Source organism: Bufo bufo, chromosome 4 (genome assembly GCF_905171765.1).
Source record: "Bufo bufo chromosome 4, aBufBuf1.1, whole genome shotgun sequence".
Classification (NCBI taxonomy): Eukaryota; Metazoa; Chordata; class Amphibia; order Anura; family Bufonidae; genus Bufo; species Bufo bufo.
This window is the reverse complement of record NC_053392.1, coordinates 319,809,807-319,833,393: the sequence shown is the minus strand read 5'-3', so window position 1 is coordinate 319,833,393 and position 23,587 is coordinate 319,809,807. Positions and strand designations below refer to the sequence as shown.

Genomic DNA, 23,587 nt, shown 5'->3' with positions numbered 1-23,587 from the left:
TGCACTCTCCATGCGACTGTGCTCTGACTGCTCGTCGCACACACTGACCATGTGGTCCTCCGAGGCTACATGTTACACATGGTAGGGATGCAGTAGGTTGACCTTTACAGACCAACATGCAATAACTTTACATTTACTTTACTCTTTATACATTACCAGTGCAGTTTATACATTACACATACTTGCGGCGCATCCTGAGGGTATATGGCTCACACAGACCTATCTCCATACCATGGGCTACTTGGGGCATCATTATTACCAGTATACACCTAACACATAGCCGCCATTTACAGGGCATTTAACCCAGAGCATACATTACTCAATACCTCACTGGAGTTGCCACAGCAAAGATTGTTGGTGTTTCCACAGTAAACAGTGACATAACAGTTCAGTAGCTGAACATGGGTAGTATTGCTACCATAACAGGGTCAATAGTGACTGATAGTAGTGACAGGAGCACAGTATAAAACAGTGCACAAAGATACATTAGTGTGGTTATTTTCAACCCACTTGCATGCCAGGTGTGATTAATAGATTATACATTTTAAGGCTAATTTCACAACAGGGTTTTCCCTTTCCGCTATTGAGATACGTCATAGGGTCCTAATAGTGGAGGAAAACACTTCAGTTTTGTCCCCATTCATTGTCAATGGGGACAAAACTGAACTGAAGGGAACGGAGTTCACCAAAATGCATTCTGTTCCGTTTTATTGCATTCCCATGCCGGACACAAAAGGGCTGAAAGCATCAATTTTGAGTGCGTCCTGCGACGCGGGGCAAGATGGATCCGTCATGACTCACAATCAAAGTAATTGTAGACGAATCCGTCTTCTCTGACACAAAAGAAAACTGATCCGTCCCCTATTGACTTCCAATGGTTTTAGATCTGTCTTGACTATGTTAAAGATAATAGAACCGGATCAGTTCATAACGGATGTAGAGGGTTGTATGATCATGACAGAAGTGTTTTTGCTGATCCATCACAGATCTAGCAAAAACGCTGGAGTTGTAACCAGTACTTAAAATTTCAAGCTTTTTATGAAATATTAGATACTAAAGTATCTAGGTAACCCAGACTAAAATATGTAGAGCAGGCAAAAATGCTTCTAGATTGCTGGAGGCTAAACTTTGAGGATGAGGAAGGAAATTTCTGCAACTGTTGCATGGGGCATACAGAAATCCATGTGCCTGTCCTCAAACTAAACCTCATTCAGATTAATAGACCTAATTTAGACCCAAGACTGCCTCATGTAAATATACCCTAAGACTTGAGTAGAGAGTCCCTTTAAAATACCTTTAAAGAGGACCTTTCACTAGAATAAAAAATGGCTATAAGCTGAGCGCTGCGATTGGCCAGCGCTCCTGCCTTAGAGAAGGAGACGCCGGCAGGCTCCTCCCAGTTGAGCCGAACATATGAAGATAACGGAGCCTATACCGGGAGAACGGAGCAGCGCCCAGGGATATTAGTAAGTGCAGGGAGATCCCTGGGCGCCGCTCTTCATGTCTGTATGCTTAGTTTACATTTTTTATTCTAGTGAAAGGTCCTCTTCAAAGCAAATGTCCAGTTGTCCACTTTACCGTTTGTGTCAAATGTTTCCATAAATCAATAATACAAGCCATAAAACAATAGTACAAGTGATATGTATTATCAGTAAAAAATGCCTCTTTTTACACTTACCAGAATTATCATCTTTCCCCCCTCCCTCTTATCACTTACTCTGAATTCACTGGTAAATCAATATTTAGTGAGATAAAGATAGATTATCAGCTCAGTGAGGCATCATGTTACAGCTGCTTCCCATATTAGTCTATGGAGAGGAGAAGTGGGAAGGGAACAGATGCAGAGAGAGAGACAGGAGGACACACAAAGTGGTTTCTAGTAAGTGTGCTATCTCATTCCAGTGGTGAATTAACAGCTACACTTCTAACTCTTGATACTGCTGTTACTGTATATACGAGGGAGAGACAGGGGGGCAGGATCCCCTATTCTCTATGTGGAATGCATGGGAAACATAACAGCTACTCTGTCCCTACTTTGGAGTGGAGTTTAGATGAACTGACAGAAACAGAGTCTGCAGAGGAGAATACTGGTGAAAGCTGTAGAATACTAGTCAAATAATGACCAGAAATTGTGTTATTTCTCATGTACACGCACAACTTTATTCTGCAAAGTCACCTGAAAAGAAAGGTATGATTTAAACATGATTTGCAAGTCACTACCATCGAGGGATGTTAACTTGCCATTTATTATCTGTAAAGAAACACTCTAGGCAAAACTGATTATGTGTAATTTCTAATCCAGGGCCCGAAGATGCTGTTCATGCTCTCAGTGTTCTTGGAATCATTTTGTCATGCACCACCCCTCAGGCTATGCCATAAGCAAAGCACAGCATCAATTTTACCCAAAGTGTTCTTTTAACCCCTTAAAGCATTTGGCCATACCTGAAAGTGTATTTATTGGAATTTAATATTTGGACTCTTACAGCGGCAAACATACCTGCTTAAAAGTGTGAAAACATTCCCTTCAGATCTTAGTCATTTATTTTTTTTAATTACATTTTTACATTCAAAAAGTCTGGAGATTGATGACATAGTATTTCATAACTGACTGAAACAAGAACTTCACATATACAAAACTTCCTTTTACGTGCATAAAGTAAATATTGCAACTACATAGCTGTTTATTGCCCTCAGCAAGGGATGGGCTGGCCCACCAGAGTACTAGAGGATCCTCTAGTAGGCCCAGGCTCTTATACCATAAGTGTGCCCCAAAGGTCCTGGAGAAAAGATTTTTTGGAGCTGCCTTGGAGATAATCAATTGCCACTAAGTTTATTTCTCTGATTCAAAATCTATTAGAATTTATTGATGATATAGAGGTTTGGCCCTGAGAATAATTTCCTTGGGTAGGCCCATGGAACCACAGTCCGACACTGCTCTCTTCATTAATTTCATCAGATTTAAGAGGGGTTGGCTCCCTGCTTTGAGACCACTAATTTATTTTGCCATAAGTGCTAGATTTTTCCATCTTACAGATAGCATGATTCAGTATGCTACATAGGAACATGGAAGAATGACAGCAAGTCCATGTAGTCTTCCTGCAGAGCTTATGTATGGATCTTTTTGACTCGGGAGTTGTATATATGGCTCTCTATTAAAGGGTGGTGAAAGGAAACAGGTGGATATGGATGTAAGTTTAACAACACCTTTCACTGATCCCATATGTGGCAACATGCTTGATGGTCAGAGTTCTTACAAGAGGCAACAGTCTGGGATTGCCAACCAGAATTATTCTTTTTTCTGGACAACTTATCTCAAAATCACAGACAGCCAACATTTCTTACAGACAAATTGGAAAACCATAATGAATGATAAAGATTTTAATACAGGTCTATAGCTCCAAATACTGACAAGAACTTATTACCAGCTGAAAAATGATGATAATTACCACTAAAGTAATGTAGTCAAGTACCACCAGCCTTAAAACAAAATCAAGGACACATCTATTTTTTTCCCAGACACAGGATTGTCCAGACGGTTGGCAACCCTGGTCTTAGTTGGTACTTTTTAAATGGGATGACTAGTGTATATGTACAGAAGTCTCTCAATGAGGGCACAGGCTTAGCCAATGGCAACTGGTTAGGCAAATACACAGTCTCTTTAGGAGATGGCAGGCTTACTCTTTCACCAGCTGTTGCAGCCCACCTCTGTGGGTCAAGACACTCTGGTTTGGAGTCTCCTTTTGGTTGACAGCAATACAGATGGCTGTGCTACTTTACAGGCAATGGCAATCCTGCTCTTGGTGCACTCTACACACCCTGAACTCTTGTCTCTTCAGGTTGCTGGATCTCTTTCGTCCTACAACACATTAATGCACACTCTACACAGGCATATCTACTCAGGTTGTGGTATCTTCTCTTCATGTCACACTAATGCACAGAGACTACACAGCACTTTATTACACACATCTATATGCTGCAATTTGGCTCAACCTCACCACAGTTTCTGCTACTTCTAATTGCAGGGAAGGAAGTGCAAAGCACCTACTCCTGCTCCAGCTACCATCTTCAACGTGGTGTTTAGTTTCTTGACCCTCTCTAGGCCCTGAGAAGGTGTACCAATCTGTAGACATTACCCACGCCTATTGTTTAGCTAGTTATAAAGGAGTCTGCTAGGTTCCTCTGCATTAAGGTGCAGCATCTTCTGCCACTCTCTAAATGCTGCTTGCATGCTACTGACAATGAGCTCCTGTCTGTCACTGACACATATAGATTTGCAAGAGCATGCCCAGAGGTTGCCTCAGGTGTGACCCTTCTACTGACCACTGATACAGCCCATCACTATCGTGTCTCTGGCAGTTAAATCCTTCCTGACAGCAGGTCACAGTGCAGTTTTTACCACAAAAGCAGTTCATTTCACATAATATATGGTGTGATTTGCCTTCATTAGAAGTGTGGCATTTATTGACATCCTGTCTGAAGGTGTATGGCTCCAAGGATGTTCTACAGAGTTTCGTCACATAACAGTTCAACCATACAAACTGGGTGCAATTGCCATCATAACAGGGTCAATGGAAACTTATAGCAACAGAATAGTAAAAAGCGTTCTACTGTTAAAGGATACACATTTTCCTGGTAAAAGGGGCATGTGAATTTCCAACCCTCTTACATGACCTTACACTATTTCATTTTTTATTTTTATCTATAGATTAGATATGTTTATCCCAGGCAGGTTTCTTAATTTACTGTACATACTTTTTATGCAATCAATCTATTACGGATATGAATATAATATAAATGCTAATAAATGCTATACTATATGTAATCCAAAATTATCAATCTAAAAAGGAGAAATCCCACAAAAAACACACATTTGCCTTAAAAACAAAACAAAACAAAACAAAACATACAGGCAATATTTTTTTCCAGCAGCAAAGCCTGATCATGTGCTGAGCTTACATCTATGATAGTATACAACATAATACTGTATAATTACACTCACCTAAAGAATTATTAGGAACACCATACTAATATGGTGTTGGACCCCCTTTTGACTTCAGAACTGCCTTAATTCTGATAGCATTCTTTAGAAATGTTGGCCCATATTGATAGGATAGCATCTTGCAGTTGATGGAGATTTGAGGGATGCATCCCAAAGATGCTCTATTGGGTTGAGATCTGGTGACTGTGGGGGCCATTTTAGTACAGTGAACTCATTGTCATGTTCAAGAAACCAATTTGAAATGATTCGAGCTTTGTGCCATGGTGCATTATCCTGCTGGAAGTAGCCATCAGAGGATGGATACATGTTCTCATTCTGTTTACGCCAAATTCGGACTCTACCATTTGAATGTCTCAACAGAAATCGAGACTCATCAGACCAGGCAACATTTTTCCAGTCTTCAACAGTCCAATTTTGGCGAGCTCGTGCAAATTGTAGCCTCTTTTTCCTATTTGTAGTGGAGATGAGTGGTACCCGGTGGGGTCTTCTGCTGTTGTAGCCCACCCGCCTTAAGGTTGTGCGTGTTGTGGCTTCACAAATGCTTTGCTGCATACCTCGGTTGTAACAAGTGGTTATTTAAGTCAACGTTGCTCTTCTATCAGCTTGAATCAGTCGGCCCATTCTCTCTGACCTCTAGCATCCACAAGGCATTTTTGCCCACAGGACTGGTGCATACTGGATGTTTTTCCCTTTTCACACCATTCTTTGTAAACCCTAGAAATAGTTGTGCGCGACAATCCCAGTAACTGAGCAGATTGTGAAATACTCAGACCGGCCCGTCTGGCACCAACAACCATGCCACGCTCAAAATTGCTTAAATCACCTTTCTTTCCCATTCTGACATTCAGTTTGGAGTTCAGAAGATTGTCTTGACCAGGACCACACCACTAAATGCATTGAAGCAACTGCCATGTGATTGGTTGACTAGATAATTGCATTAATGAGAAATAGAACAGGTGTTCCTAATAATTCTTTAGGTGAGTGTATATGTCATAACATTTTTGTAACAACAATAGGAAAAACACAAATTAACAAAGCATGCATATGGTATAAACCACTCATTTTTTTGGTAAGTACAGCAATCAATAACGTACATTATGTATATTACCAACAAGGGATCTACAAAAAGATGGAATGTAAAAATGAAAAAATGAACACTGGAAAGATGAAGTCTAAAAGGGGAAAAGTAGCATGGTCCGCTCCTCAATCCAAAATGAGTATGGACCAAGAGCAGCAAGTAATTAACATACATTTTACCTTGACAACTTACAGAATATATTTGCATACTTAGAGGGTCATTTATTAAGACTGGCATTTTAGACTTTTATTTTAGCCCTGCACTGGCGGTAAATCCGCCACAGTTATGAAGAGGCGCTGTTTTCTACACCTAAACCTAAACCCCTTCCCTGCTCGCATCACGCCCACGTTTTTAGACCTGGCGTGAGTGGTCAGAAGTCACAGTTTGCGGCGCAAAGGACCTTTGTGCCCCAATCTGCACCAGAAATACGCCTAATTTAGGTGAATTTCTGTTTAATAAATGACCCCTTTAATTCGATGCTTGGTAAACAACAAAATCTCAGAGTGATACTTTATGCAAAGGGATTCCCTGTTTTATGTAACTAATGCTTATTCTGTCTGTATGTAATTAAAATGTATGCAACCTTCTACTACATTTTGTGCTGTTTCTGCCACATTTATTGCCACCCTGTAGGCAGTTAAAGGGGCAGATGGAAGGCTTGTAGCTCAGGATCAGATTTCACTCACTTATTTGTAGTCACTGTGTAACATGGGAGCTGCATACACAAAATGTTAGGATCGATTAAAACTCTTCATAAAGTCACTGCAATTCTGTGAGCTATTTAACTGAATAACTGTGTCCTTGTTTGTCTAATTCCAATTCCATAAATAAATCACCCTTTTGTGAAAATTTGTCTCTTCTAACATGGTCATTAATCATATTTTAATCATCAAAAGTGTAAATATTGTCAGTCAATGTGTGCCCTTGGTGAGTGTATGTATCTCATAAAGGCATGGAAATACATCTCAATTAAGAGGTGAAACTTGACGTTCCTGACGCCCAGTGCAAAATCTGTAAAAAAACAAACAAACAGGGCCCCAGTTACCATGGGCAATTTATAATACTGGTGTCTTCATTTGTGTTAGAGGCTTGGATCATCTAGTATTTCCAGACACAGGTGCCTGATACAACACATTAGATCATTCTGGCAGTAATGATCTGACTGTAGTATGCTGCCACACCAGAACATTGTGACAAATGGCCCGTTACTTCTGCCCATGTGCTGCTGCCATCCTCTTGATGCCATCTGCCCTCACCTCTCTGTTCTGGGGCCACTATTGTTACTCTCCGTGCTGTTGCCACCCTCACTAATCTGTTCCAGTGCCATTGTGACTATTCATGAAAAATAATAACAAAAAATAGGTCCCGACGTTTGAGCGTCCAGAAGGCCTCTATCATACGGTCAGTATTTTGCATCAGCATTTGGTCATGTTTTGGGAGCCAAAAGCAGGAGTGGGTCCAAAACACAGAAGACATGCAAATATTTCCATCACATGTTATCTCTGTTTTGGACCCACTCCTGTTTTTGTCTTATCAATACTGATCAAATGCTGACCAAATACTGATGGTGTGAAGTCAGATGCTCAAACTATAGGATCCGCTTTTTTTTGGCTGTTCTTCTGATGGATCAGAAGAACGAAAAAATAAACAGTGATGTGAACACAGCCTTACAGCTGACACCCTCCCCACTGTCATAGGGCCACTACTTGGATTCTGGGCCACTGCAGGGTTAAGTCCACTCTGATAAATTAGACCTGATGCTAACATTTCCCTGTAAGGCAGAGTTCACACTTCTGTTATTTGGTCAGTTATTTCCATCACTTATTGTGAGGCAAATTCAGGAGCCAATTCCTACTGTCAGAATAGTTATCATGAATAAATCTGCACCTGTTCTGTGGGTTTGACCCGCACCTGCTTTGGGCTGACAATAACTGAACAAATAAGTTAAATGTGAACTAAGCCTAATAGTGACATACAGTCATTCTACATCTAACAGAAGGGATTCAAATGCATGTGTTTGCACTGCCATAACATGGATTAAAATAACCTTTTTTTCTCCACTACTTTATTGGCAGTGACGCCAAGTCCTTATTTTGTTCCACTAAAGAGTCATTGGGACACTTGCAGGGGCACACGTTTTTTTTCTTTTCTGTTACTGAAGGATGCTGTATACGTTTTTTGGTTTAGCTAGGGGTTAGCTAGGAATGTTGGTGGCCTGCACGATGATGCGTGCATCCATATATGTGACCTGCCTGTCATTCAGACGCACAGTAACTGTTTCATTACCAGAAAGGACTAGCTATGCATGTTGCTGTACTGCACAGTATTGTACACCAGGATACGTTCTCCATAAAGTTTAACTGCAGGCCAGGATAGACCTGATTGGGCTTTGTGACTAATTATTTTGGATCTATGCAATTTTTGGGGGGAAATTCGGCAAAGCGACTGAATCGAATATTTTAAAACTTTGATCATCTCTTTTACAGGGGCCAATGAGCAACTGTTGTCTCTGAATCCTACAGCTACAGGTTAAATTAAGAACCAGATACTTACTGGAATCCTTAAGATGTAATGTAGCTATCCTATATGTCAAGGTTTGACCTTTGAAACAGGCCTTGAGACATGACTTGGGTAATAATTAAGCCAGAAGCTCATCTGTAGATAACTGTTTTAGGGTGATTTCCCCCATCAGTGCTGCGCAAAGACTACTGGCTTAACTGGGTGAGAGGCCTAGGTCAGGATTCAGAGTTAGAGCTTGCTAAGAGCTCATTTGCATACCCTTCTTCCTAGATGGATATATAAATTCAAGATTAGTCTCATCAAAACACGCACATTCATGACATCTACCCAATATTAAACATAGGGGTTAGATGTCATGAATGTGCATTACGATGCGTGTTTTCATGAGACTGGTAAGAGGAAGGAGGCAACTACAGCTTTGAGCACCGCAAAGAATGTCCTGGCATCAAAATGTTACGACCATTAGTCTAAGTCTGGGTCTGCGGCAGTAGGAGGGCTACAGAGGCCCTGAGCAGGGGCACTGTGAAAGCTCTGTGGCCACGGAGCCTAGAGGGAACCCTGGTTGGTACCCTTGACCATTTTTGGGCAAGAACAGATTGGCTGTGATGGGTTTTCCTGGCCAATTCTAACTGGACGTGTCAAACACAGACAACAGAAGAACCCTATGGTAAATTAGGCAAGATAGACTAAAATATGGCCATATTACTGACCTGCCATGAATTCTGAATGTAAATATAATAGTGGAAGGATTGTTGTTAACAGGCAGCCAAATATCTTATGTCCAACAATGAATTGAGGTGTATAGATTACAGTATACGGTTTACTTTAAACGGTTAAAACAAGCAATAGCTACATACAGTTCCTCTGGCATAGTATCATAAAATAATAATGTACATTTCTTATGTTTAAATATTCTACAATATACTTTTGAGTTATCTATTTCTCCCATGTAGGTGACTACAAACTTTCTCAGAGAATAAGAGAAAAAAAATTGAAAACATGCAAGTGGTCTTTTTCCTTTTTAGATCTTACAGAATAAAAACCATGGCCCTAAAATAAAGTAATTAGGCTATTAATTTCTAAGAAAAAGGTCACAGCTTGTTTTCAATCTTTACAAAGCCTGAATGTGCTAATATATATCGCTGCCTTAAATGTCGCCAGGGTTTAAATCCAAATTAGTCAGTGGAATAGTTACATGATACTAGTGTAACCATTTAAGTTGCAATTAAATAATGGTCTCTATTATTTAGCTACTTAGCTTCCCTATAAATATCCCCATCGTTACTGTCAGCAGTTAGCTTGCTCACTGATCATCTCTCCTTAGAGGATTACATCCTAATGAGACCTAATGTATTTTCTGCTTCATGCAATATTTCCAAGTCATAAAATTCACACAGTCCATATGCAAATATTATGTTTACATTGGCTAATTATATGTAACTACCAACCATAGGCCTCAATTGTTAGAATGCTATACCATTAAGCGACTGATCAATATATTGTTGGTGCATTTTTAATATTTTGAAACCTTGGTTTAATAAAACCAAAATAGAATTACTACCCTCTTAATTGTTTATACTTTATAAATATTACTTCGATATTTTAGCACATTTGATCACTGGTACATCTTAAGAACCTGTGTGCATTTTATGGGTGGACTACCATATGTTATAATATTGGACTACGTTAACACATTCCTATGGGTAGCATGCTAGATAGCAGGAAATATGGACCATTACATTTTGAATTAAAGCGATTTTCCAGGCTCCTGATATTGATGACCTAGGTCCTTAATTTGTGACTGATGAGGGTCTGACACCTGGAACCATTACAGATCCACTGTTCTTTGCAGCCTCTGGCTCTGTAACTTGCTCTTGAATGGAGCAGGAAGCACAGCTCTGTTCAAAGTGTAGTGGCCATGTTGTGTTACTGCAGCTCAGCTATAGTAACCCAGCCCAGCCACTACACTTTAAATGGAGCTGTGCTTCCTGCACCATTTAAGAGCTAGTTACAGAGCCAGAGGCTGCAAGGAACAGCGCATCTATAAGGGTTCGGGGTGTCAGACCCTCACCGATCGGATATCAATGACCTAACCTGAGCATAGGTCATCAATATCAGGAGCCTTGAACATCCTAGAAAAGAACATTAACTCTTACTCAACTTTCTATACAGTTCTGTCACACAAAAGGTGGAAGGACTACATCAACAGAATATAAATTACCATAAGAATATTCAGTGCAATATAGAATTCATGGCTTCTTTAGTTATGGCAAATTATTATGGACTTGAACAAGAAAGCATAAAATCCTGTCCTTACAAGGACTATCTTCCCAGTTTTGAGGAAGGCTGGAAGGGCCGAAACGCGTCCTGTTATACGGATCATTAAAGCATTCACAAACAAGTACGCCTGCTGGGATTTGTTTGATTTTATCTTCCCGGTTTTGACTAAAAAGCTTTATTGAACACTATTAAAATAAACAAACTATTTAAAAATGCATAATGGTAGTATCAGGCATGCCATTGAAGTAACTGATAAATATCAGGGCATATCCTGGTAAGGTTAAGTTCACATCAGTGTGCAGCCTTTCCATTCTCCTGCCCCGTTTAGGAGCAGGAGATCGGAAAGGATGGATTCGACACATAACTGAGCCGAACCGAGCCTACGGACCCCATAAGACTATAACGAAGTCTGTAAGGTTTCTGCTCAGAAGATGATTTTGGAGCGGAGACAAAAATTGTGCGTGAGGGACTTTTGTCTCCGATTCAAAAATATTCCTCTGAGCGGAAACTAAACGGACCCCATTATAGTCTATGAGGTCCGTAGGCTCAGTTCGGCTCAGTTATGTGCCGAATCCGTCCTTTCCGTTCTCCTGCTCCTATAACGGAGCAGGAGAACGGAAAGGCTGAACGCTGATGTGAACCCAGCCTAAGAGTATATACAATGTATAGATACAAAACTATGCCTGCAAGAGATCACATTAGCAGCTCAAAACATAAAGTGCAAGTGCCATTTAGTAACCATGAGGACGCTAAAGTGGTAATAATCAACAGTTTTAAGGGTGCAACAATGCAAATTTCTAAATATGTTAAGAATACCAGGATGCCACCGTTCAGTTTTTTTATTTTAATGGTGTTCAATGAAGTTTTTTTTTTTCATATTTCCCGTAGTATCTTTTTTAGTGTTTCATATAAGTTTGGGCGATATGGGGAATTAGTGCTAGATATACATTATTTTTCCCGTTTAATTCTTAAAGGGGTATGATGTTTTACTGTAGAATGCTATGAATATGTTTTCCCACTAACAATATTTATTCCCTCTCCACAGGATAGGAGGTAAAGGTCAGATCTCTGAAGATCTGACCACTGGGACCCCTAGTGAATATGTGAATGGGGTCCTAGAGTTCTGTATGTTAACTGCACAGCGGTGCCCATGTGTGACCACCACTCAATTTACTTCTGTTGGACTGCTGGCGATAGTGTTGAGTGCTGTACTAAAGGACAGAAGGAAAAACCAAACAGAAGTGCAGGCATTTTTTTTTTTAAGCAAATAGTTAATCTGTTTATTCCATCAGAATTTAAAGGCAGGCAGTAACCACATTGAATTTACCTTTACATGAGGTGACTATTGTGTAAATTATCGTTAAATGGAGCAATGAATGATAGAGCGACAACCGACAATCGGTAGATTTCTCGTATGTTCGTTCGTTTGTGTGGGCATAAAAAAACCATCATTGGACGTTAACAATTTCATACGAGTAAACAGGAATTGTTTAACAGACAAAGAATATATAATCGAAATTACGATTTTGTGAACGATAATCATAACGTCTAAAGGGACATTGTTGAAGCGATCACTACACCAAGAAATGACTTGTTTGTCGCTATATTGTACCAATCATCTACTTGTGTGAAGGGACCTTTAGACCAAAGGTCCTTCTCCAGGTTTGGCTCAGGAGTAAAATGGAGTATAATGAAAAGTCGCCCGCACTAGGGATGCGGGAAGATGGCATCCTAGAATTGACAGCTATATTGGGCAGTCCCATAGAAGTACTCTTGAAGATGCGATTTACTTTGTAATTAGGTCCTAGGAGCTACAAATACAGTTTTCTTTCAGACAAGTTTCATGACTCTTTCCACTTTTATTAATGATAATAGACAGACAACAGTAAACACCTCCAATGTTATCCTCTAGAATGAATCGTTCTCTACTATTCCTGTAGCAATACAAGTGCGCATAATGACCTCATGCAGGAAAACATATGATTTGGCTGAAGAAACAGTTGAAAACAATAACAATAATGTATGAGCATTGGCTACCCGCCTGCTTCCCAGACAGCACAACTTGTGTGTAAATGCCCTTGTACCTTGCTTTCTTATCAATGAGACGCCCCAGTGATATTTACTGCCCAGGGCAGACCATCAAAGCATGTGCCTCGGGGCTGTACTCTTGTGATATTTTCAGTGTTCTGCTTCTCTTTGTGCTTGTAATTGGTTTCTCAGCTTTTTGCTGTAATAGTGTGTCTGTCAATCAACAGCAGATATTACTGAAAAATATGAACAATGTATTGTTTACACGTATCCAGTACAGAAGAACGGGGCGATTAGAGCAACTAATAATGTGACCGCACAAAATTAGTAGTTTATCAGCCATTTTAGGCTGAGCACCTAAGACCATGTCCATTTTAGGCTGAGCACCTAAGACCATGTCCAGTAGGGGAAGTCCTCCACCCGTAGTTTGGGAATTCGGATCTCTGGAGACTCACATTGGACTGGAGAGGGCTGCAACTGGAGCACTTGTAGCTGGTGCTCACGCTCGGCCTGCTCACGTCGTTCTGCAGCTTGTTCACGACGCTCTGCAGCTGCCATAAGGATCTCGTAGGAAGCCTGGTGACGGTCCATGACAGCTTTTAGAACGTGCCTTTCTTCATTTGTAAAAGGAAATTGTCCATAGATGAGGTTATCACCCATGCCACTGCTGATAATCCTAAAAGCACCAAAACAGTCTTGAAGCCTTATTTCTCACTGCACTTCTGTGAAGCTGATGTCTGCCAATGCTTGTTGGAGTCATCTTCAGGACCATTATATTACTATTCAACTCAAGATTGGGAAGTCAAGCTGTGACCTGAACCCTGAACTCTGGCATTGATTTTGCCTACCACTGACTTTGGCCTTTTCAGTCTATGGTATTTATTGAAGTTGTCTGCTGAGATACTGTGGTTTCCACAAAGTCAAGTCTACAAACTGTAACCCATCTTCCAATCTCAACTTCATTTACATTGATTTACCAGACTCATTATCTTAGTTTTCTTCCACATACCGTGAATTAAGCTTTCACCTTTGACCCCTGAGCATTGTATACGTATGAATACTTTCTTATTAGCTTCTTTATAAACTGGTGAACTGGACAACTAAAATGAATAAAGGCCCATTTAATTTTTACTAGCAAATTCTTAAAAGGAATGATATCCAATGGAGTTTAAAAGGGACCTGTGAGCTGTCTGTTTTGTTAAATACTTGTAGTCCCATTTGTGGTTACATTAGTGTTTTCAATAGAAGCAGAAGAAAAATCAGTATTTAAATAGAACTGTATGGGTGATCTTGTAGTATGCTAACCCAGGCTTCTAAATGGACCTTGGTAAGTTAACAAACACTGCCCCCCCCCCCTCCCCGTTTGCAGCAGTGTAACCATGTAGTGAATTTTTAGTATAGCATATGTTATAAAATAAAAGCACATTTACTGCTATATTGCATACACTTATGTGCATAAAAAGTCCTTGAAAGTGAAGTTCTATAACTTTAAAGAGGACCTTTCACAGATCACACATTTTATTTCATGCCTAGATCGCCAACAGTTTCATGTGCCAGTATGTATGTAATCTCTGCAGAGGCTAACATGTTCAACATCGAGTGTGTGAATGGATTGAATTGGATGCTATTTAATGGGTGTAGTGTTACCCATGGACACCATTTAAGAAGAGCATTTACCAGAAGCCCTAGCAGAATATAAATGTTGTGGTGTGAAGACATGGGGCAGTCCCAGAGAGAATGAATGGAGCATGCCCAACCCACCGCTTCATCAAATTAGGGGACGAAACACCAAATTTAGGTTTGGTGGTTGTCTCAACGCTCGGACCACCAGAGACCAGTTAGCTATCCCCTATCCTGTGCACCAAGGATAACATCTACACTTGGCACAACCCCTTTAATCAGTGCAAAAGTGAGAGGCAGAGAAAGCCTCAGCCTGTGTGGAATGAACACAGCAGCACTGCTCTGGTGGCCAGACCCGCCAGGAGGGAGCAGCTAGACGTCAGGGGGCACAGACCACTAGAGAGACAGCAGAGGAGAGCAGGTGATCCCTCAGGCAGTCTTAGCCACTGGGAGGAGCACTGGCCACCGTTATAACACAAATACAGTAGATGCCATAGACAAATCATTTTATTTCCATAATGGTAGGTTACATTGGGCAATCATTGCTACATCTAAGTTGTTTTCAAATTACTGAACCAATAATTGGCCAACTGAAATTAAAAAAATTATCAAAAACAATCGGATCTTGTTTGATAGTCCCTCTGTAAAAATATTGCTACCAGCGACACAACTGTTAATTGTATATGCTGCTCATAGAGGCATTTCAATTAATGACATTCATTTTCACCCAGTGGATGTGAGGATCATCCCGAAATATCCATCACATCAACGTTCCATATAAAGATGGCCTTGTCCAGGATTCAGCTGTGTCTGGTATTGACCTTATTTAATTTGGTCTGAGGTGCAATATCAGACGCAGTCCATGGACTGGAGTGACAATGTTTCTGAACAACCCAATTAAAGGGGTTGTTCGGGCCTACAGATATTTATGATCTATCTTCAGGATAGGCCATAAATATCATATCGGTGGGGGTCTGACTCCTGGCACCTCTAGTCCTTTGGTTATTTGAAAGGTACGCAGCACTCATGCGATCACTACATCCTATTCAATATTTACCTGCACATCATTTAGATTGTTGCAGCCAGTGGCATAGCTATAGGGATCGCAATGGTCACAACAGCGACTGGGCCCCCCAGCCACAGGGCCCCCCCTTGCCAGTTGTGCACTGCCAATTACTGTATTTTCCACTTTATAAGATGCAGTGGTCTGACATGGAGGTCTAAAGGGGGTCTGATCTGAGGTCTGATATGGGGGATCTGACATGGAGGTCTAATGGGGATCTGAGTTGAGGTCTGATATGGAGGGGTCTAACATGGAGGTCTAATGGGGGTCTGATACTGGGGTCTGATTTGAGGTCCTGATATGGGGGTCTAACATGAAGGCCTGATGGGGTCTTATCTGAGGATCGATATAAGAAACTGCGGATCTGATATGGGGGTCTGATTTGAGGATTTGATATTGGGGTCTCATCTGAGAATCTGATGGGGGTCTGACCTGAGGATCTGATGTGGGGGCCTAATTTAATGTATGATATAAGATACTGATTTGAGGTATGATGTGGGGGTTTAATCTGATATGGGGGTCTGATCTGAAGATCTGATATGGGGGTCAAATTTGAGCTCTGATATGGGCGTCTGATTTGATATCCAATATGGCAGTCTGAGCTGAGGATCTGATATGGGGGTCTGATGTGAAGATCTGATATGGGGGTCTAATTTGAGGTCTGATATGGAGGTTTGATCTGAGGATCTAATATGGGGGTCTGATTTTAAAGGTAAAGGGGTATATGTAAGAGGGTATTTTTTGTACTGGCACACAATATAAGAATTACATTTTTGTACTGGCACACATATTAAACGGGGATATTATTTGCACTGGTGCACAATATAAGGGGGGATTTTTTGTAGTGGTGCACATTATAAGAGGGTATCTTTTATACTGGCAAATACAGTCCTGATCAAAACTTTAAGACCACTTGAAAAATGTCAAAAAATCATATTTTTCATCAGCACTGAGCCGGAGGATCCAATTGGCTGTCCGTCAAGACACTGGACGATCCTCGATCCAAATTAAGGCCCTTACTGGTGCTGACTGCAGCCCTATAACCATCAGACGGCATCTGAGACTGAAGGGCTTCAAAAACAAAAAACGTCTTCAAAGACCTCGTCTCCTTGAACGCCACAGAACTGCTCGTTTTGACTTTGCAAGAGAGCACCAAACATGGGACATTCAAAGGTGGAAGAAAGTTTTATTCTCTGATGAGAAAAAATTTAACCTTGATGGTCCTGATGGTTTCCAACGTAACTGGCATGACAAGCAGATCCCACCTGAGATGTTTTCTACACGCCACAGTGGAGGGGGCGCCATAATGTTCTGGGGTGCTTTTTCCTTCAGTGGAACCATGGAGCTTCAGGAAGTGCAGGGGCGTCAAACGGCCACTGGCTATGTCCAGATGTTGCAGAGAGCATTCCTCATGACTGAGGGCCCTCGTCTGTGTGGTAACGACTGGGTTTTTCAACAGGACAACGCTACAGTACACAATGCTCGCAGGACAAAGGACTTCTTCCAGGAGAATAACATCACTCTTTTGGCGCATTCTGCGTGTTCCCCTGATCTAAATCCAATTGAGAACCTTTGGGGATGGATGGCAAGGGAAGTTTACAAAAATGGACAACAGTTCCAGACAGTAGATGGCCTTCGTGCGGCCGTCTTCACCACTTGGAGAAATGTTCCCACTCACCTCATGGAAACGCTTGCATCAAGCATGCCGAAACGAATTTTGGAAGTGATAAACAATAACGGCGGAGCTACTCATTATCATTACTGAGTTCATGTTTGGAAGTTGGATTCCTGTTTTGGGGGGGGGGTTTAGTTTTTTTTTTGGAGGTGTGGTCCTAAACTTTTGATCAACTGAAAAACAGCCTGTTTCAGTTTATTCGTTGTTTTCATTAAATTGAATGCTCAAAAAATGTTTTGTCTCACTCCCATTTCTTCTTGTTGCATGTTGAAGCTCTACTTGGAACCTTGTTAAGATCCAGCCATGCTAAATATGATTTTTTGCCATTTTTCAAGTGGTCTTAAACTTTTGATCAGGACTGTATTATAAGGGAGTATTTTTTGTACTGGCACACATTAAAAGGGGTTATTTTTGTACTGGTGTATATTAGGGGGTATTTTTTCTACTGCACATATTATAAGGAGAAGTATTAATAATGGGGACTATGGAGAACATGATTACTAGTATGGGCACAATTGGGGCACTATTACTGTTGGGGGCACTGTTAACACTATGCACTCTGGCAGATAATTATTTCTCTTGCTGGGACTTTTGGGAGCACTATTACTGTGGGGTGCACCTGGCACAGTATCAGCTTAGCACAATTATTTTTGGGGGACATTATGTTTATACTAATAGTGTCAGAGACACTATTTGCTGGGTGCAGTTATTTCTAAGGGCACTGTATGCCAATAATCATTGAAGTGGGCACTATCTGCATGGTATTAGTATTTTCAGGGGGACTGTTTCTGCAGTATAGTTTTGGGGAGCAAAATTGATAGTAAAAACATTGCTTATACACACCTGGCTGGTATCGGAAACACAGGCAAATATTTAGTAAACACCCTGATTTAAAGAGTTTAAAAGGGTATTCCCATTTGGGACATTGATGGCATATTGCTAGGATATGCCAAAGACAGGAAAGGTCCCTCCTCTGGAACCCACTCCTATTTCTAGATCGGGGTCCCCAAAATGCAGGGAGAGCAGCCGATCACTCTCCATCTTCATCCTCCGCTATGGAAGTTCCAAAAATAGTGTCATAGTGGTGAATGGAGAGGTGGCTGTGCTTGGACAGGTTGCACAGCTTTCTCTCCATTCACCGCTATGTGATTTCCAAAAACAGCCGAGCGTTCTTGCTTTGCTATTTTCGGAACTCCCATAGCAGTTAAACGAGAGTAAGCGTGTGGGGTGCTCTTCTTCACTTTGGGGGCCTCGTTCTGGAGCTGGGTGCCTTTAAGTTGACTAAAATGCATCAAAGCTACCAGATCTAAACATCCCTCCTTCTGCACACTCTGACTCCGATTATGTAGTAGGTATTCGTACATAGTAGTAACATAGGTAAAGTCTATTATTAACTAGCATTTTGTTACTATACTCATTCAGCAAGAATATTCTTTTCATAGCTCACCGTGACAAATCTAAATGACTTGCTTATCCCAAATTTATTAAACAAAATGACACCTTCACAAATGCTATAGATGGAGTAATTAGTTGCAGTTACACTTTGGACTTCCGAAAATAAGGTTAGCGCTATTGTTTTTTCCTGACTTAAAAACCATTACTAACTGACTTACTAAATAACTGAAGGCTAAAATTGTATTAGCAACACAGTCCTCTGCTGCACAGTGCAGTGTAAAATTGCCATTTGCTATAATATTATTTTGTGGAACGTGATAAAAGTTGTAGCTAATTGGTTTGGATCAATGTGTTTACAACGTTTCAACGAAATTAAATTTCAATTAAAAACAGAAAAGACTTTAGACACTGGGACTGATAAGGCATTGCCACATCTCCATCTGGTACTGACTCAATGACTGTTTAAAATGCTGGATGCCAGTTTGAGAGACACATTTGATAACTGGCCAAGGTCCACTGGAGGTAAAACAATGTCCACCCTTTTTACAAGGGTTCATTGTTCCAAAACAATAAAGCTCTCTGGCTTATTTGAATGTCAACAATTCAGGCAATTTGATGTTCGGAGCCATCAAATAGAATATTTTGTGTACCAGTTTATTATTTCAGTGGCAGTTATTTGCATCATTCATACTAAAGGATGTTTGCTAATGAGCGCTTGGCTGCTGAAAATTCCTGCGAGGCTGAATGCTCTTTGTGCTCACAAAAGGGTCCAAATCACTGGAGAGAGACCGACTGGACAAATCATTCATCTATGCAAATGCCAGCCGAAATGGTCAGATGCATTTATTACCCTCCTCATTATAGTAAACAAGGGAGGAATCGTGACTGGCAGTTATCAACTTGCCCTACGGTATGATTTGTTCTTCTACCACTATTTAAATGAGAAGAAAAAAGGCATGCCGCTGGGGACTATATTGGTTTGTAAAAGAGTAAATGTCACATAGACCTATGCTTAAAGACTTTTGATTGACAAATGTTTTACTTGACATATCAAACACTGGTGTTTTCCATATCAAATACACTGTATTTATAAAAAAAAATAATCTTAACCCATTGTTAGATGGTAATAATGAGGCGTCAAAGACAATTACGCCATTGGTCTTTCAAATAGTCCCTAAGAAAGTGCTCGTGCCTGCTAATATAATAAGCAGGCAAAAACAAGTTAGAAGACTAAAACTGGGAGTTGACATTATGAATATAACACAGTGGAGGCAAAATCGGTAAGATACCTAAAGATAATATTGTCCTGTTTGTTGTTTTTGTTTGCTTAAAGGTGTTTTACTAGGGAGAAAATTTAATTTTAAAAAGTCAGAGAGGGTTAAAAATAAAAAGAGAATTACTCAACTGCACCGATCCCCCGCTGCGGCCGTTGGGACGTTTCTCCAGTCCCCACTGCTCTTCACTTCCTGCCTCAGCGCCACATGCCAGAATTGCCAGTAATCACTAGCTGAGGTGGGTTACCACTAAGCACTGGGGACCAGTGTGGGTTAGGGGGACAGTGCAGAGGATTGGTGGAGGTGTGCAATGTTTCTTGTTTAATTTTCTAACATTTTCTGACCTGTCTTTTTAAAAGGATTGGCCCTGATTTATCATACCTTCACTCCAAAATTCTGTCATCAAAAAGTTGCAAAATAGGGCTTTTGCCACTTTTTTTGCACTCAGTTGCACAAAATTTAAATGCTTGCGCAAAAATGGGCAATTTTTTACGCTCACTTGCGCAATTTTTTTTTACTTTTTGCATTTTTACACCACTCACTCCAGTTTTGTAATGTGATTGGGAAAGTGGGTGTGGTTAGCTATGTTAATGAGTTTCACTCCAGAGTTATCATTGAGACTTTTTTAAAATGTCGCAAAAAAAAAGTCACAATCTCACTCTAGGAGGAGGTGGAGTAGCTTCTCTAGACAGAACTGTTAGGTCTAAGGACAAGCCAAATTTATCATGTAACATGAGACATTTGATAAATGTGGCACAAAGTACTCCAACACAGACTCAAGCAAATTTATGATAAATTCCCCCCATTATCTCCATGCAAAACCCCTTTAAGGATTTTTTAATTGTGAAATGATTTTTAGAAATCCATATCCTTTAAAGAAGTTGTCCAACCCCCATAATAATATACTGACCACCGGACTTCAGTAGTGATATGCCTCTGGGCGGTATCCACAAGCCATTTGTGGGAATCCATCTACAGGCTATATGCTCAGCCACCAGCAGCAGCAAGCAGTCTCAGCAACAGCCAGCACTCAGTGCCAGGAGTCTCAGCCACTAGCCGCAGTCTCAGCCATAGCCAGCACTCAGTGCCAGGAGTCTCCGCCACCAGCCGCAGTCTCAGCCATAGCCAGCACTCAGTGCCACCAGCCACAGCCAGTGCCAGCAGTCTCAGCCACCAGCTGAAGCCAGCAGTCTCAGCCACCAGTCTCGCCCACAAGCCACAAGTAAGTGCCAGCAATCTCAGCCACAGCCAGCACTCAGTGCCAGCAATCTCAGCCACAGCCAGCACTCAGTGCCAGCAGTCTCAGCCACAGCCACCAGTCAGTGCCAGCCAGCAGTCTCAGCCAATGTGGTCAAGTTCCCTTGCCATTTAATATAGACTGTTCCTACTAATGTTTATGCACTACTGTTCTAGCGCCCGTTATTGTAACAGGCTTAATGTCTAGTAGTAACATCGTTTATAAGGCCGAAAAAAGACATCTGTCCATCCAGTTCTGCCTGTTATCCTGCAGGTTGATCCAGTGGAAGGCAAAAAAAAACCTGTGAGGTCGAAGCCAATTTTCCCCACTTAAGGGGAAAGAAAATCCTTCCCAACTCCAATCAGGCAATCAGAATAACTCCCTGGATCAACGACCCATCTCTAGTAGCTATAACCTGTAATATTATACACTCCAGAAATACATCCAGACCCCTCTTGAACTCTTTTAGTGAACCACCTCCTCAGGCAGAGAGTTCCATAGTCCCACTGATCTTACCGTAAAGAATCCTTTTCTATGTTTGTGTACAAACCTTCTTTTCTCCAGACGCAGAGGATGTCCCCTCGTCACAGTCCTGTGGATAAATAGATGATGGGATAGATCTCTGTACTGACCCCTGATATATTGATACATAGTAATTAGATCTCCCCTCAGTCGTCTTTTTTCTAAAGTGAATAACCCTAATTTTGATAATCTTTCAGGGTACTGTAGTTGCCCTATTTCAGTTATTACTTTAGTTGCCCTCCTTTGAATCTTCTCCAGCTCTGCTATGTCTGCCTTGTTTACAGGAGCCCAGAACTGTACACAGTACTCCATATGTGGTCTGATTAGTGATTTGTAAAGTGGTAGGACTATGTTCTCATCACGGGCATCTATGCACCTTTTGATGCAACCCATTATCTCAGTGGCCTTGGCAGCAGCTGCCAGACACTGGTTTCTACAGCTTAGTTGGCTGTGCACTAAAATTTCTAAGTCCTTTTCCATGTCAGTGTTACCCAGTGTTTTACCAGTAAGTATGTACGGGTGACTTGCATTATTCCTTCCCATGTGCATAACCTTACATTTGTCACTGTTAAACCTCATCTGCCACTTATCTGCCCAAGCCTCTAATCTATCCAGATCCCTCTGTAGTAGTATACTGTCCTCTTCCGTGTAAATTACTTTTCACAGTTTAGTGTCATCTGCAAAAATTGATATTTGACTGTGCAAGCCTTCTACAAAATCATTAATAAATATATTGAAGAGAAAAGGGCCCAACACTGACCCCTGATGTACTCCATTAGTGACAGTGACCCAATCTGAGTGTGTACCGTTAATAACCACCCTCTGTTTTCTATCATTGAGCCAGTTACTTACCCACATACAGACGTTTTCTCCCAGTCCAAGCATTCTCATTTTATATACTAACCTTTGATGTGGTACAGTGTCAAATGCTTTGGAGAAGTCCAGATATACAACATCAATTGATTCGCCCCTGTCAAGTCTAGAACTTACCTCCTCATAGAAACTGATTAAATTAGTTTGACATGACCGATCCCTCATGAAGCCATGCTGATATGGCATTATTTGCTTATTTTCATTGAGGTACTCCAAGATAGCATCTCTTTCAGTTTACCCACGACAGATGTTAAACTTACCGGCATATATTTTCCAGGTTCTGTTTTTGGATCTTTTTTGAATATTGGCACCACATTTGCTATGTGCCAATCCTGTGGAACACTTCCTGTATAGAAAAATGTGGGGGGTTGGGTCAGCACAACCTGTATGTAGGTGCACATCACTATGGCGAAATACATATACAAACGGAAAATGCAAATGTGATCGCACTCTACATCCAGCATTCTGCCCTGCCTCCATGCTGCATGAGACATTGGTGTACATTTTGGCCAAAGTGTAATAAGCCACTCACCACGTTAAGGTCGCCTCATTTGAGTGGTCCCTAACACTAGTTCCTACCTGTTTATGGGCCATGACAGCCACACAAAGTCCAGGGAATGCAGGTCAGCATGCAAGCCAAGCACACTCTGCTTTTAACCCCATCCGGTGCCATTACAGCTTTCATCGGATCCAGGGATGCAAGTACCAACATGCTTGCTGAGCCCACCATATACTTCTCCTGGAGCCAAATGGCTACTGGTAGGTTCTATATAAGCAGACTCAGTTTTATAATGACTTTAAAACCAGCCTCCAGGATAGATTGACTGGTCAGGTGTGCATGACTCCAAGGAGATCGCCACGCCTCCAATATATACTACAGAGAAAAATGTGGGGGATTGGGTCAGCACAACCTGTATGTAGGTGCACATCACTATGGCGAAATACATATACAAACGGAAAATGCAAATGTGATCGCACTCTACATCCAGCATTCTGCCCTGCCTCCATAAACAGGTAGGAACT

General features: G+C 41.1%; 1 long non-coding RNA gene across 1 annotated transcript; it reads left to right on the top strand.

Moving 5' to 3' along the window:
- The first annotated feature begins 882 nt into the window (after positions 1–882).
- On the top strand, positions 883–14,840 carry LOC120997898. Its single transcript, XR_005778253.1, has 3 exons — positions 883–1,005; positions 5,977–5,980; positions 14,828–14,840. It is a non-coding gene; the product is annotated as an uncharacterized LOC120997898 (long non-coding RNA).
- Positions 14,841–23,587: the final 8,747 nt, after the last annotated feature.